A 17,052-nucleotide genomic window follows, 5' to 3' on the forward strand; every position below is an offset into this window, starting at 1 on the left:
GCCAAACAATACAATTACTTCTCCTATCCAATATAAATTCCTTTTCATGGAGTTGGTAAGTGTCTTATTTTCTGCTTGGTTTTTCATGTACTTGTTTACATTATCTCCCAATTCTCCCTCAGTTGTTTGCTCTCCTTTCAGTAAAAGCGAACAAACTAGGTATTAATTACATTTCATCTTCTTGACAAAATGTCTCTCAGACTCTTTTTAAAAGATTGCGGTAAAATATATACAACAAAATTTACCATGGATACCATTTTTAAGTGTACAGTTCAGTGGCATTAAGCACATTCGTTTTAGACAGCCATCAGCACCATCCATCGCTGCAACATTTTCATCATCTCAAACTGAGACTCTGTACCCATTAAACACCGGCATCCGCCCCAAACCCCCAGCCCTCACCCTTCTACCTACTCTCTGAATTTGACTATTCTAGGCCCCTCCTATAAGTGGAGCCATACAATATTTGACCTTTGTGACTGGCTTATTTCACTTAGCAGGATACCTTCAAGGTTCATCCACGTTGTAGCATGTGTCGGAACCGCCTTCCTTTTGAAAGGTGAATAATAATTTCATTGCACGTATAGGCCACGTTTTGTTTATGCATCCATCCATCAGCGGGCACGTGTGTTGCCTCCACCTTTTGGCTGTCGTAATGCTGCTATGAACATGGGTGTATGGTTTCTCTCTGAGATCCTACTTTTAATTTCTCGGGGGTATATATTCAGAAGTGGAATTCTTGACTCATATGGTAATTCTGTTTTTAATTTTGAGGAACTGCCATACTGTTTTGCACCATTTTACATTCTCATTGACAGGGCCCAAGGGTCCCAATTTCTGCTCATCCCCGCCAACACTTGTTGTTTTATTTACTTTTTCTGGCATTTTCCATAGTATCCATCCAAATGGGTTTCGGGTAGGAGCCTTTCCTTTTGACTGATCTTTATCAATTTTCTAAGGTCGTTTCTTTGATTTTCGTTACGTGTTAGTGTCCTCTCATATTCTCAGCCCTCCTTCCATACCCTCCCCAGGAGATACTTTCTCTCGCCTCAGACCTCAGTTACACCTACAGATTTTTTACTCCAGTAGCTAGTCTGGGTCCCTGAGCTCTAGACTTCCATATTCATTTGAATGCTGGGCAGCTTTAAATATATGTGCAATCATTGAAAGCAAAACCAAATGCACTTTCCCTAAAACCCGCTCTTCCTGTGTTTCTAACTCAGTGAAAGAATTCACCATCTGGGAAGATAGGCAAGCCATTAACATGGGAGCTAGCTTGTTTTTTTTCCCTTCTCCCACCTTACTGCCATCCTGTTATCTTGTATCCATAACTTTGTCTTTTTCATTGCTACTCCCTGCTGCTGCTGCTGCTGCTAAATCACTTCAGTTGTGTCCGACTCTGTGCAACCCCATAGACAGCAGCCCACCAGGCTCCCTCGTCCCTGGGATTCTCCAGGCAAGAACACTGGAGTGGGTCGCCATTTCCTTCTCCAATGCATGAAAGTGAAAAGGGAAAGTGAAGTCGCTCAGTCGTGTCTGACTCTGTGTGACCCCATGGACTGCCACCTACCAGGCTCTTCCGTCCTTGGAATTTTCCAGGCAAGAGTATTGGAGTGGGTTGCCATTGCCTCGTGCCTAAATCTACTCAATTTGTAACTCCTTTTCTCTTACTTGTTGAAATTTAGCCCAGAAGCTCTCTCAGCCTGAAATCTTTCATCCCTGTGATAATCTAGACACCTGCTTGAGTTTTTCTGCTCCAGTATAGGCCTGATACTATTCCTCCACTTAAAACCTCGGAACACATGTGGAAGAGAACCCTGGTGGCGCAGTGGTAAAGACACAAGAGACCCAATCCCTGGGTCAGAAAGATCTCCTGGAGTAAGAAATAGCAACCTACTCTATCTAAGCAACTCTATCTATCTAAGAATACTGATTCAGTATTCTTGCGTGGAAAATCCTATGGACAGAGGAGCCTGGTAGGCCTACAGTCCATGGGGTCGCAAAGAGTCGGACACTACTGAGCGACTTCACTTTCTTCTTTCTACCAGATCCAGTGTTCTTGCCTGGAGAATCCCAGGGACAGAGGACCTGGCAGCTTACAGTTCATGGGACTGCAAAGAGTCGGACACGATCGAGTGACTGAGCACAGAGGGACTGAGAATAGATGGATTCTTCTAGGGAAAAGCAGAAAGGAGAAGACTAACCCTATGATTCGAACTTCTCATGAAGATAATAATTTTATGCTGACAACAGGCATAGACCAGAGAGCCCGGAAACAAACCTGTGCATGTCAGAAACTTTGGCACAGGACTCTGGTAACCATGAAGGTACCTTACTCGAAATTCCCTCCAAGAGAACCTGGGGCTCAGAGCACAGTTAGTGGACAACCTCTAGATCTCACCCAGATTAGAAGACAGCAACTTTATAGCCACTGCAGCATTTGTGCAGAGACCACGCTCTCACCCAAGGCTGCTTTGAGCCAGTGGCTGAGACAGCAGGGGTACAGGAGCAGAGCCATTTCTGTCTGACATGGGTCTCCACTAAAAGGCAAACTTTCCTCTGAGGGTCTCCAATGACCTCGTCAACGTTAGCTCCAAGTTGCACCAAGTTGGAGGCAATTCCTAGCCAAACCTCCTTGCCCACTTCCCTTTTCACAAGTGTCCAACAGGTATTGTGGGATTTTTGCCTATTCCTGTCCTATTTCACCCTTCATAAATTTTCCTTCAATGCATCTCTTGATCTTCTAAGGACCCAAATTACATGATGACACAAGGAGCATGTCAGATCAAATGGGAAACACTGTGTGGAACTGTTCAATGAATGGAATTTTAAAATAATGATTATAAATGTGGAAAAATATGAAATTGGATCTCTACCCTATATTTGTATAAAATTTAACTCCAGGTAGATTAATGACTTAAATTTCAAATATTAAGTTTAAAAACTTTTAGTAGACTCCATGGATGAGTATCTTTTGGAATCCGTGATTTAGAAGTTGAGGTAGGAAAATATTTCTTAAACAAGACACACACTCCAAACAGATTTGACCACTTTAAAATTAAGCACTTTGGGGACTTCCCTAGTGGTGTAAAGGTTAGGAATCTGTGCTTTCACTGCTGAGGGTGTGGGTTTAACCCTTGGTCCAGGAACTAGATCTCGGAAGCCACTAGGTACTGCCAAAAATAAGTAATTAATTAAAAAAATTAAGCACTTTTGTTCATTAAAGGCATTTAAAGAGACAGCTTACAAACTTGGAGAAGATATTTGCAATATACATAACTGAGAAAGGATCAGCATCAAGAATTCCTTAAAATCAATGAAGAAAAGCATATATAACCTAATAGAGAAATGGACAAAAGATATAAACACGCATTTTTCAGAAGAGGAAACACATATGGCTATTAAATATGAAGAGACACTCAATGTTATTGATTATTAAATGCAAATTAAGTCCACAGTGAGCTAACATCTTGATTGATAAGTGTAAAAAGTCTGACAAAGCAAGTGTTGAAGAAGTTATGGATCCACTCATAAAACCTCCTATATAATCCTAATGGGAGTGCAAATCTGTGTATCCACTTTGGAAAAAACATTTGACATTATCTTCTAAAATTGAATACTCACCACCCCATGACTCAACAAACCTACTTTTACATATAGACTCACACAAACCAAAGAAAGCTCTTGTAAATCTGTAACAGAAGAGTACAAAAATGTTCATAGCAGCATTGCTCACAGTAGCAAAAACCTAGAAGAAACCCAAATGTCCATTCATGAGAAATCAGACAAAATCTGATATGTTCACCAGCTGGCATCTTATACAAGAGTGAAAATGAATGAACTAAATACATAAAATATGGCTGAATCTTACAGTGTATAAAGTGTATGAATTTCATACAGTGTATGAATGTTACAGTGTATGAAAAAAGTTCAAAAAGATACAAAGACACCATTTCCCCCCTCCCACTTTGTAGTGGACTTTATTTCTGAGCAGTTTTGAGGTCCATCACTTCATGGGAAATAGATGGGGAAACAATGGAAACACTGTCAGACTTTATTTTTTGGGGCTCCAAAATCACTGCATATGGTGACTGCAGCCATGAAATTAAAAGACGCTTACTCCTTGGAAGGAAAGTTATGACCAACCTAGACAGCATATTCAAAAGCAGAGATATTACTTTGCCAGCAAATGTCTGTCTAGTCAAGGCTATGGTTTTTCCGGTGGTCATGTATGGATGTGAGAGTTGGACTGTGAAGAAGGTTGAGCACCGAAGAATTGATGCTTTTGAACTGTAGTGTTGGAGAAGACTCTTGAGAGTCCCTTGGACTGCAAGGAGATCCAACCAGTCCATCCTAAAGGAGATCAGCCCTGGGATTTCTTTGGAAGGACTGATGCTAAAGCTGAAACTCTGATACTTTGGCCACCTCATGTGAAGAGTTGACTCATTGGAAAAGACCCTGATGCTGGGAGAGATTGGGGGCAGGAGGAGAAGGGGACAACAGAGGATGAGATGGCTGGATGGCATCACTGACTCGATGGACGTGTTTGAGTGAACTCCGGGAGTTGGTGATGGACAGGGAGGCCTGGTGTACTGTGATTCATGGGGTTGCAAAGAGTCGGACACGACTGAGCCACTGAACTGAACTGAACTGAAGGTTACAGAAAAATGGTGCAGAAAGTACAAAGTTCCGATGCTGTAAAGAGCAATATTGCATAGGAACCTGGAATGTCAGGTCCATGAATCAGGGAAATTGGAAGTGGTCAAACAAGAGATGGCAAGAGTGAACGTTGACATTCTAGGAATCAGTGAACTAAAATGGACTGGAATGGGTGAATTTAACTCAGATGACCATTATATTACTACTGCGGGCAGGAATCCCTCAAAAGAAGTGGAGTAGCCATCATGGTCAACAAAAGAGTTTGAAATGCAGTACTTGGATGCAATCTCAAAAACAACAGAATGATCTCTTTTCATTTCCAAGGCAAACCATTCAATATCACAGTAATCTAAGTCTATGCCCCAACCAGTAACGTTGAAGAAGCTGAAGTTGAACGGTTCTGTGAAGACCTACAAGACCTTTTAGAACTAACACCCAAAAAAGATGTCCTTTTCATTATAGGGGACTGGAATGCAAAAGTAGGAAGTCAAGAAACACCTCGAGTAACAGGCAAATTTGGCCTTGGAATACGGAATGAAGGAGGGCAAAGACTATAATAGAGTTTTGCCAAGAAAATGCACTGGTCATAACAAACACCCTCTTCCAACAACACAAGAGAAGACTCTACACATGGACATCACCAGATGGTCAACACTGAAATCAGATTGATCATATTCTTCGCAGCCAAAGATGGAGAAGCTTTATACAGTCAACAAAAACAAGACCAGGAGCTGACTGTGGCTCAGATCATGAACTCCTTATTGCCAAATTCAGACTAAAATTGAAGAAAGTAGGGAAAACCACTACACCATTCAGGTATGACCTAAATCAAATCCCTTATGATTATACAGTGGAAGTGAGAAATAGATTTAAGGGACTAGATCTGATAGATAGAGTGCCTGATGAACTATGGACTGAGGTTCGTGACATTGTACAGGAGACAGGGATCAAGACCATCCCCATGGAAAAGAAATGCAAAAAAGCAAAATGGCTGTCTGGGGAGGCCTTACAAATAGCTGTGAAAAGAAGAGAAGTGAAAAGCAAAGGAGAAAAGGAAAGATATAAGCATCTGAATGCAGAGTTCCAAAGAATAGCAAGAAGAGATAAGAAAGCCTTCCTCAGCGATCAATGCAAAGAAATAGAGGAAAACAACAGAATGGGAAAGACTAGAGATCTCTTCAAGAAAATTAGAGATACCAAGGAAACATTTCATGCAAAGATGGGCTCAATAAAGGACAGAAATGGTATGGACCTAAGAGAAGCAGAAGATATTAAGAAGAGGTGGCAAGAATACACAGAAGAACTGTACAAAAAAGATCTTCACAACCCAGATAATCACGATGGTGTGATCACCACCTAGAGCCAGACATCCTGGATTGTGAAGTCAAGGGGGCCTTAGAAAGCATCACTACGAACAAAGCTAGTGGAGGTGATGGAATTCCAGTTGAGCTATTTCAAATCCTGAAAGATGATGCTGTTGTTAGGTAGGTAGAATAGGGAAAAGGAGTCCAAAATGGCGGTGGCTAAAAGACAAGGAAGGTCAAAGGAAGGTCCGAGGACCAGAGTGAAGACTTCAGGTAGAACAAACAGCACTCCTGGCAAAGCCCAATTTGCATAAGGCAGGCCCAGGTGGAGGAAAAAACATATAAAAGGAGGAGCCAAAGCGCTTTCTCTCCCATGTGTGCGCGCACACGCGTGCTCTCTCTCTCTCTCTCCCCCTCTCTCTCTCCCCCCACCCCCCCACGCACTCCTCCACTCTCTTCTCTTGAGTCTTGGATTCTCCTGCTATCTTCTAAATAAAATGGAGCTGTAACACTGATTTGCCTAAGAGCTGTAACACGGTTTGTCCAAGACCCGAGAGCTGTGATGCGCCGAGAGCTTTAATGTCCGTTGCTCCAAATCTTTGTTGTGATGAGACAAAGAACCGAGGAACATACACTCGCGTGACATCTCTGGTGCCGTGACTCGGATATAACCTGGCTGAAACAACCTCTGCGTGGAAGAGGCCAAGCACAACAGGAGCCCAACTCAGCAAAGCTCCCGCACTAGAAGCGGAAGGTGAAGAAACCCAGCGCAGGGGAAGGCCCATCGTGCTGGAAACCGGGACAGCGAAAAATGAGCTCAGCAGAAAGCTCACACAGCCTAGTCTCAGATTCCAGAAGACCTCCAGTTCAGGTAAGAAAGAGGTCCTCACTCCTATGACTGGAGGGACCTTTACAATCTCCCGTTTCTTGTTTCCTCGAACCTCCCGCAAACAGGCGGGTGGCAGGGGCACAATTGAGGGACTCTGGAGAGGCTACTCCTCAGCATGTCCCAGAGGCGCTATCTGCTGAGCCCCAGTAGCTGTTACACAAGCCGAGGGAGGTTCTTCTGTCCTTTCTCTTCTCTGTGCCAAGGATCAGACCAATGAAACTGTGAGCACGGGTCAGATATTTAGTAAATTTTTCTGACGGGCTATGAAGGGGATTCCTTGGCATGTTTTTCCCACTGCTTTTTCCTCCTGTCCTTCAGCTCTCTCCCGGGACTCAAGCCCGGCCAAAACTAATGAAACTCAGGCTCTGATGTCTCATTGCAAAAATTCATTGAGAGACAAAGCATAAGAGGTAGATTTGTTAGGATCCAGAAAGAAGCCACCCTTCAGGGTGTGAACCATTGCCAAGGGCAAGGGCTGAGGCCATGGTATTAGGCTTGGCTAGGTTTTGTGAGGGGATGGAATTCATATGCTAATGAGTGAGAGGATCATCCCAGCCATTGGGGAACCACTCACTCCTCCCTCTTCTGACCTTGTGCCTTGGCGCTGTCTTGCCACCTCTGGGTGTGTCTGTTGGCTTATAGATTGGGGATTAAGGTTTACTTGAATTTGACTTGTCATCTTGGACCCAATTGATTTTAATTGGTTTACATTATACCCTTGTGCTATGCCATTCTTTCAAAGTTTGTGCTCTGCCCCCTTCCCTCCTGTTTCATGCTCTTTTCCTGAGCCCCATCCAGACCCACAAGGTTGCCTCTACAATCTTCTGGAGAGACAACCAGAAAATAGTTGGCCTTGGGAGGGAAATACTCTATAATATCCAACCCCCTAATCCTACCCAATACTGGTCACACTGGAGATGTTGGGGACGCCCAAACTCTAGTCCGGGGGGTCCCAGGAGGTCATCACGCCTTGACCTGCCTAGGGATCGGTCTTCAAAGGTTGTCACACCTCAGCCTGTTCGGGGATCCTCTAGTCCCAGGGGTCCCAGGAGGTCATCACGCCTCGACCTGCCCAGGGATTAGATCTCTAGGAGGCTGTCATGCCTCAGCCTGCCAGGGGATCTGCCTGTCTGGGGATCTGCACCCTGACCCGGGGACGCCTGGCTCTCAGGTTGCAACAGTTCTGGGTAGGATAAACTTCAGAAAGACTCACCCTTAAGGAAATCAAAAGAGGTCTTTTTCTTCCCCTGTCATGACTGTCTTTCAGATGGGAAATAACCAATCCACTTCCCGGCAGATGCCCTTGAATTGTATCCTTGATAACTGGAAGCTGTTCGACCCTCTAGCTCTAAGGAGAAGTCGTTTGAAATTCTTTTGTGCCACTGTGTGGCCACAGTATCCACTGGGGGACGAGGAACACTGGCCTGAGGATGGAACTTTAAATTACAATACCATCCTGCAACTAGAATTATTCTGCAAAAGACAAGGGAAATGGACAGAGATCCCCTATGTCCAAATTTTCTTCCGACTAAGAGATATGAAGGAACTCTGTCTTAAGTATGGGATTGTAGTATGCCCTAAAAGTGAGCCCACTAGGCAAATGGTGTTAGGCACAGGCAACCAAGAAAAGGAACCCCCTCGTGAAGGCTCACCTCCCACAGCTCCCGAGTTGCCTGGTGCTCCTTCCTCGTACCCAAACGTGCCCCCATATCCGTGAGCACCTCCTCCACAAAAGCCAGCTAGAGTATGTCCCTTAGTTGAAATTGGAGGAGAATTCGGACCAGCCCGGGTCCATAAGCCCGTCTCCCTCTTAGAACTAAGGCAGATCAAACAAGACCTGGGAAGCTATACAGATGACCCAGGCAAACATATAGATACATTCCAACATATTACCTTGGCCTTTGACTTGACGTGGAAAGACATCATGGTCATATTTAGTCAAACTTTATCTGATCCTGAACATACCAGGGTCTTAAAGGAAGCCCGGAGGTATGCAACAGGGCTCACATGTCCAGTGATAGATACCCAGTAGGGGAAACTGCAGTCCCCTCCTCTGATCCTAATTGGAATTATAATGACCCGGAGCACATCTGGGAAAGAGATCATTTTCTAATCTGTGTGAAGGCAGGACTGAAAGCAGCCCAACAAAAAGTAATTAGCTATGCTCGGGGCTCAGCAATAACTCAGGAGCCCAATGAGAACCCCATTGCCTTTCTGGAGAGGCTAAAAGAGGCACTCCAAAAGTTTACCAACCTGGACTTAGACTCTTACATGGGACGGGTGATTTTAAAGGACAAATTCCTGTTCCAATGTACATCAGATATCAGAATTAAGTTACAGCAGCTACAACAGCAGGACCCTGCTGCCTCTTTAGATGAGATGGTCCAGACAGCCACCAATACCTTTTATAACAGGGAACAGGAGAAGGAGGCCAAGGCCCAGAAGGAGAGAAAGAAAGAGACAAGGCATGCCCAGATCCTGGCTGCCCTCCAGAGAAGCCCTATGGCAAACCCCGAGTCCTTGAGGGACAAGGCACAAGACAGATGCCTGATCTGTAGACAGGGGGGGCATTGGGCCAAAGAGTGTCCAAACCGTGACAAGTCTCCTAGAACGGCTTGCCACAAATGCCATCAACTGGGACATTGGGCGGCACTCTGTCCTCGGGACCCAAGAGCCTCAAGGTCAAGTGCCAAGCCTACCCTCAAGATGGTTCAAGAGGACTGAAGCGGCTCGCTCCAGCCAGCCCGCCTGTCACAGATAACCATCACAGGGCTGGAGCCAAGGGTGCAACTGGATGTGGCAGGTAGGTCCGAGAATTTCTTGGTTAACACAGAGGCTACCTACTCTGTCTTGATCTCCTATTCCGGAGCCTTCTCCTCCCAAACCTGTACCATTTTGGGTGCTAGAGGAAAAGCAACTACTAAAAGATTCACCCGAGCACTTCTTTGTTGCTGGGATGGACAAATATTTTCCCACCAGTTTCTGGTGGTCCCTGAGTGTCCTACCCCCTTATTGGGAAGAGATATACTCACTAAACTGGGGACCACCCTTGTGATGGGTAGAGCCCATAGAGCCCGTAGAGCTCTACAGCTCCTGGTTACTACTGAAGAACCCATTACACCTTCAATAGAGAGGGACCAAAAACTATGGGAAGACAAAATTAACCCCCAGGTGTGGGGCCAGGGGATTCCTGGACGAGCCCACCAAGCTGAACCGGTCATCATTGTCCTCCGAGATCCCACTCGGTTTCCTAACCAGAAACAATATCCTCTCAAAAGAGAGGCTCGGGAGGGACTACAGCCTTTAATAAATAAATTCCTTGCTTGTGGGCTATTGGTCCCCACCAGTTCGCCATGTAACACCCCAATCCTCTCAGTAAAGAAAAAGACGGAACCTGGCGAATGGTTCAAGATCTCTGGATCACAAATGAAGCTGTAGTCCCCCTCCATCCCACAGTACCCAATCCCTATGTAACCTTGGGAGAAATCCCACCCAGTGCCAAGTGGTTTACAGTCTTGGATCTCAAAGATGCATTTTTTTGCATACCACTGGCTAAAGAATCCCAATACCTTTTTTCCTTTGAGTGGGAGGCCCCAGGAGAAAAACACCAACAGATGACTTGGACAGTATTACCTCAGGGGTTCAGAGATAGCCCCCACCTGTTTGGACAGGCCCTTAGCGGGGATCTCCTAGATCTGGACCTGAGACCTAATGGGAAAATATTACAATACATAGATGACCTACTAATCTGTTCTCCAGATGAGAAAAGCGCCCAACAACATGCAATTCAGGTTCTAAACTTCTTGGCAGAAAGGGGATATAAAGTCTCCCGTGCTAAGGCACAGATGGTCGAGACAAAGGTCACTTACCTGGGAGTTCAGATTACACACGGGTCCAGGAGGCTGTCCTCTGATCAGGTACAAGGAATCCTCCAGTTGCCCTCCCCCACGACTCGAAAACAATTGAGAGCTTTCCTGGGGCTAACTGGGTATTGTAGAATCTGGATACCCAACTATGGTCTAACTGCCCAGCCCTTATATGAAAGCTTAAAGGGACGAGATGATTCAATCCCACTGATGTGGGGAACTCCTCAAAAGAAGGCAGAGGCTACACTAAAACAGGCCTTAACTCAGGCACCTGCCTTGAGGTTGCCAGACCCAGAAAAAGCACTCCAACTTTATGTCCATGAAAGAGAGGGAATGGCCTTGGGAGTGTTAACTCAAAGGTTGGGATCTGAGCCCCAGCCTGTAGCTTACTTATCCAAGAGGCTCGATCCAACTTCCCGAGGTTGGCCGCCCTGCCTTCGAAATCTTGCAGCTATTGCAATCATGATAGAAGATACTTTAAAACTCTCCTTTGGGGGCAAACTATTTTTACCAGCCACCAAGTAAAACAACTCCTAAATGGGAGATGCTATTTATGGATGTCTGATCAAAGAATCCTCAGATATCAAGTAATGCTGATAGAAAATCCAGGCCTCACTACATCCCCTTGTGAGGTTCTTAACCCAGCCACTCTCCTCCCTACCCCCGAGGGCTCTCTCCCCTTTCACTCTTGTCTAGAAACCTTGGACCACTGGACAAAACCCCAAGAGGGATTGTCAGAAGATCCTCTGACCAATCCTGAGGAAATCTGGTACACTGATGGAAGCAGCTTTGTCTTGGATGGAAAAAGAAGAGCTAGATATGCAGTAGTCTCCAATTTTGAGACCATAGAGGCTAAGCCTCTGCCACCAGGCACTTCAGCCCAATTAGCTGAGCTCATAGCCCTGACTCGAGCTTTAGAGCTGGGAAAAGGAAAAAGAATAGCCATTTACACTGACTCCAAGTATGCCTTTCTGGTGCTACATGCACATGCGGCTGTTTGGAAAGAAAGGGGCCACTTGACCACCCGAGGGTCCCCAATCAAATATGGTGATCATATTCTTTGACTCTTGGAGGCAGTCCATCTGCCCACTGAGATTTCAGTCTCCCACTGTAAAGGACACCAAAAAGGGAACACGGAAGTGGCACGAGGTAACCAAGCAGCTGCTCAGGCAGCTAGGAGAGCAGCATTACAGAACCATGACCTAATAGGGATTGCCACCTTAGTTTCACAGACTAATTTGCCAGAAACTCCTTCATATACTGAAGGTGAGACTCTTAAAGCTAAGAGTGAGGGCTTTCAAGATCATATGGGGTGGTTCCAAAAGGAGGGACTCCTTTTTCTGCCTGGAAACCTCCAATGGAAGTTGGTTAACTCCTTACATGCCACTACTCATTTAGGAGAAAAGGCCCTCCAAAGATTACTAGAAAGGTCCTTCAGAGGAACAGGCTTCCAAACAACTGTAAGACAGGTGGTCTCCTCTTGTCCCACTTGCCAATTAAACAACCCCCAAGGAGCTCGAACGGAGAAGGCAATGCCACCCCACTCCAGTACTCTTGCTTGGAAAATCCCATGGACGGAGGAGCCTGGTAGGCTGCAATCCATGGGGTCGCTAAGAGTCAGATACGACTGAGCGACTTCACTTTCACTTTTCACTTTGATGCATTGGAGAAGGAAATGGCAGCCCACTCCAGTGTTCTTGCCTGGAGAATCCCAGGGACGGGGGAGCCTGGTGGGCTGCCGTCTATGGGGTCGCACAGAGTCGGACACGACTGAAGTGACTTAGCATTAGCAAGGAGCTCGAAGACCTCAGCTGGCCCAGTCCATCCAATGACGTGGGCCTACCCAGGAGAGGACTGGCAGATGGACTTCACCCAGATGCCAGTTTCTCAAGGGTACAAATACCTACTAGTTATGATAGATACATTCACAGGATGGATTGAAGGCTTTCCCACCCGGACTGAGAAGGCTGAGAATGTAATAAAAAAATTGCTCCATGAAATCATTCCAAGATCTGGTCTGCCCAGGTCATTACAAAGTGACAATGGGACATCATTTACTTCTAAGGTCACCCAAGGAGTCTCGAAAGCATTGGGCATTACTTATTATCTCCATTGTGCCTGGAGGCCTCAATCTTCAGGAAAGGTAGAAAGAGCCAATCAATTCTTAAAATCAGCATAAAAAAGATAACCCAGGAGACCTCCCTGGGATGGAAGGAGGCTTTACCAATAGCTCTCCTCTGCACCCGCATTGCCCCTAAGGAACAGGTTGGTCTTAGTCCTTATGAGATGCTATATGGGAAACCTTTTGTTTATGTCAATGGCCCCTTCCTAGATCCAGAGGTTCAGACCCTCCAGTCTTATACCATAGCCACTGGGCAATTCCAACAGGATATACGCTTGTGGGGTATGAACCAGGACCCAAAAGATTCTAAAGAGTCACCACTATATGCTCCAGGAACTCAAGTCCTAATTAAAGTCTGGAAAGATGGGTCCCCAAAGGCTCAACTCCAGCCCACATGGAAGGGCCCCCACCCTGTAATACTTTCTACCCCCACAGCAGTCAAGGTACCAGGACATGACTCCTGGATTCACTACTCATGAGTCAAGCCGTGGAAGAAAACAGAAGAGGACACTCGATACACCTGTGAGCCCCAGGGAGATCTCAGATACCTATTCAGAACTACCAATGAATGCCATTCTAATGAACACACCCAAAATCTGGTTTCTGGGGATAAGATTTCTCAGGATAACTCTAAGGAGCCAACACAGCTTGACAGAGATTGTACTCCAAGACAGACAGGAGATAGATCTTCTGATCCCTGAACAAGGAGGGACTTGAGCTATCCTGGTGATGTGAATTTAAAATTGACCAATGTCCCTACTGGTCCTTGTTATGCTATATTGCCATGTACTGTCAATTGTCTAACGTATTTTGTCTCTGCCCAGGTCAACCAGCTACAACATGCAGTGCCAGTTCAACAAAGATATAAAACTACAGCTGACCACAGAAAACATCACACGCCCTTGGACACCGCTATAAGGACTCTGAGGCTCGAGACTAGCAAGAGGGGGAGGCCCAATACCCCTTGCCGTCCCAGTTCAGCAGGAAGTAGCCAGAAAGATCTCGATGCCCCTATTCCCAAAGAATTGGGCCTCCCATCTCTTGAGAGGGGAATGTTAGGTAGGTAGAATAGGGAAAAGGAGTCCAAAATGGCGGTGGCTAAAAGACAAGGAAGGTCAAAGGAAGGTCCGAGGACCAGAGTGAAGACTTCAGGTAGAACAAACAGCACTCCCGGCTAAGCCCAATTTGCATAGGGCAGGCCCAGGTGGAGGAAAAAACATATAAAAGGAGGAGCCAAAGCGCTTTCTCTCGGACTCTATCTCCCGCGTGTGTGCTCGCACACTCTCGCTCTCTCTCTCTCCCCCTCCTTCCCCACGCACTCCTCCACTCTCTTCTCTTCGAGTCTTGGATTCTCCTGCTATCTTCTAAATAAAATGGAGCTGTAACACTGATTTGCCTAAGAGCTGTAACACGGCTTGTCCAAGACCCGAGAGCTGTGATGCGCCGAGAGCTTTAATGTCCGTTGCTCCAAATCTTTGTTGTGACGAGACAAAGAACCAAGGAACATACACTCACGTGACACTGTGAAAGTGCTGCACTCAATATGCCAGCAAATTTGGAAAACTCAACAGTGGCCACAGGACTGGAAAAGGTCAGTTTTCATTCCAATCCCAAAGAAAGGCAATGCCAAAGAACGCTCAAACTACTGCACAATTGCACTCATCTCACACGCTAGTAAAGTAATGCTCAAAATTCTCCAAGCCAGGCTTTAGCAATACGTGAACCGTGAACTTCCAGATGTTCAAGCTGGTTTTAGGAAAGGCAGAGGAACCAGAGACCAAATTGCCAACATCTGCTGGATCATGGAAAAAGCAAGAGAGTTCCAGAAAAACATCTATTTCGACTATGTGGATCACAATAAACTGTGGAAAATTCTGAAAGAGATGGGAATACCAGACCACCTGACCTGCCTCTTGAGAAATTTGTATGCAGGTCAGGAAGCAACAGTTAGAACTAGACATGGAACAACAGACTGGTTCCAAACAGGAAAAGGAGTACGTCAAGGCTGTATATTGTCACCCTGCTTATTTAACTTACATGCAGAGTACATCATGAGAAACGCTGGGCTGGAAGAAGCACAAGCTGGAATCAAAATTGCCGGGAGAAATATCAATAACCTCAGATATGCAGATGACACCATCCTTATGGCAGAAAGTGAAGAGGAACTAAAAAGCCTCTTGATGAAAGTGAAAGAGGAGAGTGAAAACGTTGGCTTAAAGCTCAACATTCAGAAAATGAAGATCATGGCATCCAGTCCCATCACTTCATGGGAAATAGATGGGGAAACAGTGGAAACAGTGTCAGACTTTATTTTTGGGGGCTCCAAAATCACTGCAGATGGTGACTGCAGCCATGAAATTAAAAGACGCTTACTCCTTGGAAGGAAAGTTATGACCAACCTAGATAGCATATTCAAAAGCAGAGACATTATTTTGCCAACAAAGGTCCGTCTAGTCAGGGCTATGGTTTTTCCAGTGGTCATGTATGGATGTGAGAGTTGGACTGTGAAGAAAGTTGAGCACCGAAGAATTGATGCTTTTGAACTGTGGTGTTGGAGAAGACTCTTGAGAGTCCCTTGGACTGCAAGGAGATCCAACCAGTCCATCCTAAAGGAGATCAGCCCTGGGATTTCTTTGGAAGGAATGATGCTAATGCTGAAACTCCAGTACTTTGGCCACCTCATGTGAAGAGTTGACTCATTGGAAAAGACTCTGATGCTGGGAGGGATTGGGGGCAGGAGGAGAAGGGGACAACAGAGGATGAGATGGCTGGATGGCATCGCTGACTCCATGGATGTGAGTCTGGGTGAACTCCGGGAGTTGGTGATGGACAGGGAGGCCTGGCGTGCTGTGATTCATGGGGTCGCAAAGAGTCGGACACGACTGAGGGACTGAACTGAACTGAACTACCACACAGTTTCTCCTATTGTTACTATCTTGCATTTATGTGGTACATTTGTTGCAAACAATGGGCCAATGTTGACATATGATTACTCACTAACAGTTCATAGTTTACATTAGCATTCACTCTGTGTTGTACATTCTATGGGATCCATCATTACAATACCACACAATAATTTCACCACTGGGTAAAAATGACCTGTGCTCCACCTATTCATCCTCATCTCTTGCAACCATTCATTTTTTTTTTTTTTAAACCAGTCCTGCCAATACCTTGGTTATAGTCCAGTGAAACTCAGTTCAGAACTGTAAGATAATACATTCCTGTCGTTTTAAGCCACTAAGAGGCACGGATCCATGATGAACTGCATTATGATAAATACAGTCCTGTACCCAGGTCCAGTTCAGAGAATAAATCCCTTGAATAGCTTTTTATGGACTAGAAGACAAAGCCCAAACTCCTCAGCCTGTGTCAATCCTTAACAACATGGTTCTATAAACCCCCTGCTCTTCTCATCGCCTTATCCGACTAGTGAACACTCGGATGGAGAGATCTTCGAAACTTGTAAAGCCATTTCCCCTGGGGCTTCCCTGGTGGCTCAGTGGTAAAGAATCCGCCTGCCAATACAGGAGACGCAGATTCGATCCCTGAGGAAATGGCAACCCCATTCCAGTATTCTTGCCTGGAACATCCCATGCGCAGGGGATCCTGGCGGGCTACAGAGGTCGCACAGTCGAACACGACTGAGCACAACTCCCAGAGCAATTTACATGCCGCCAACCCAGGCTCGAATACCTATTTGAGGGAAAACGCGACCACAGGACGCGGCTGGCAGCTGGGAAAGTCGGAGGTGGGGCCCGGTGAGGGTAACTTGCAGCTCAGCGCGGGTCCAAAGTCCACTCTATCATCTTCGCCCGTCGCGCGGGGTAGCGGTTGATGACAGGAGGCCGGCCGCTTTGGTTAATACTGGGGGTCAGAAAGCCCCTGAGGGCTCGGACACCACGCGGAGTCAGAGCACTGACTTCAGCCGCAATTGAAGAAACCGCTCTCAAGCTGGATGGAGGCGGAGCGGCAGCTCCCGCAGAGCCAACAGAAGAGCTTTAAAATGCCAGGAGCAGTGCTAGGACAGCCCCCAGCGCGAGGCACTCTGGGACTTGTAGTCTACCTCCGAGACGGGGCTTTTCCCCCACCTCGTTTCCCCGCCTCTTACTGTAGCTTTTATTCTCCCCCCGCTCCCCTCCCAGCACACCGACTTCCTGGTCGCCGCACGCCTCACAGACGACTACACTACCCAGAAGTCTCTTCTCCGCG

The 17,052-nt window shown here is 46.1% G+C and overlaps 1 long non-coding RNA gene across 1 annotated transcript in view; it reads left to right on the forward strand.

The window, feature by feature from the left end:
- LOC113884491 overlaps nt 1-2,088 on the forward strand; it is a 37,401-nt gene extending 35,313 nt beyond the window's left edge. The window contains exon 3 of the long non-coding RNA XR_003508888.1: nt 2,049-2,088. This is a non-coding gene — a long non-coding RNA (uncharacterized LOC113884491). The remainder of the gene's footprint in view (nt 1-2,048) is intronic.
- Nucleotides 2,089-17,052: the final 14,964 nt, after the last annotated feature.

Source organism: Bos indicus x Bos taurus, chromosome 26, assembly GCF_003369695.1.
Source record: "Bos indicus x Bos taurus breed Angus x Brahman F1 hybrid chromosome 26, Bos_hybrid_MaternalHap_v2.0, whole genome shotgun sequence".
NCBI lineage: Eukaryota > Metazoa > Chordata > Mammalia > Artiodactyla > Bovidae > Bos > Bos indicus x Bos taurus.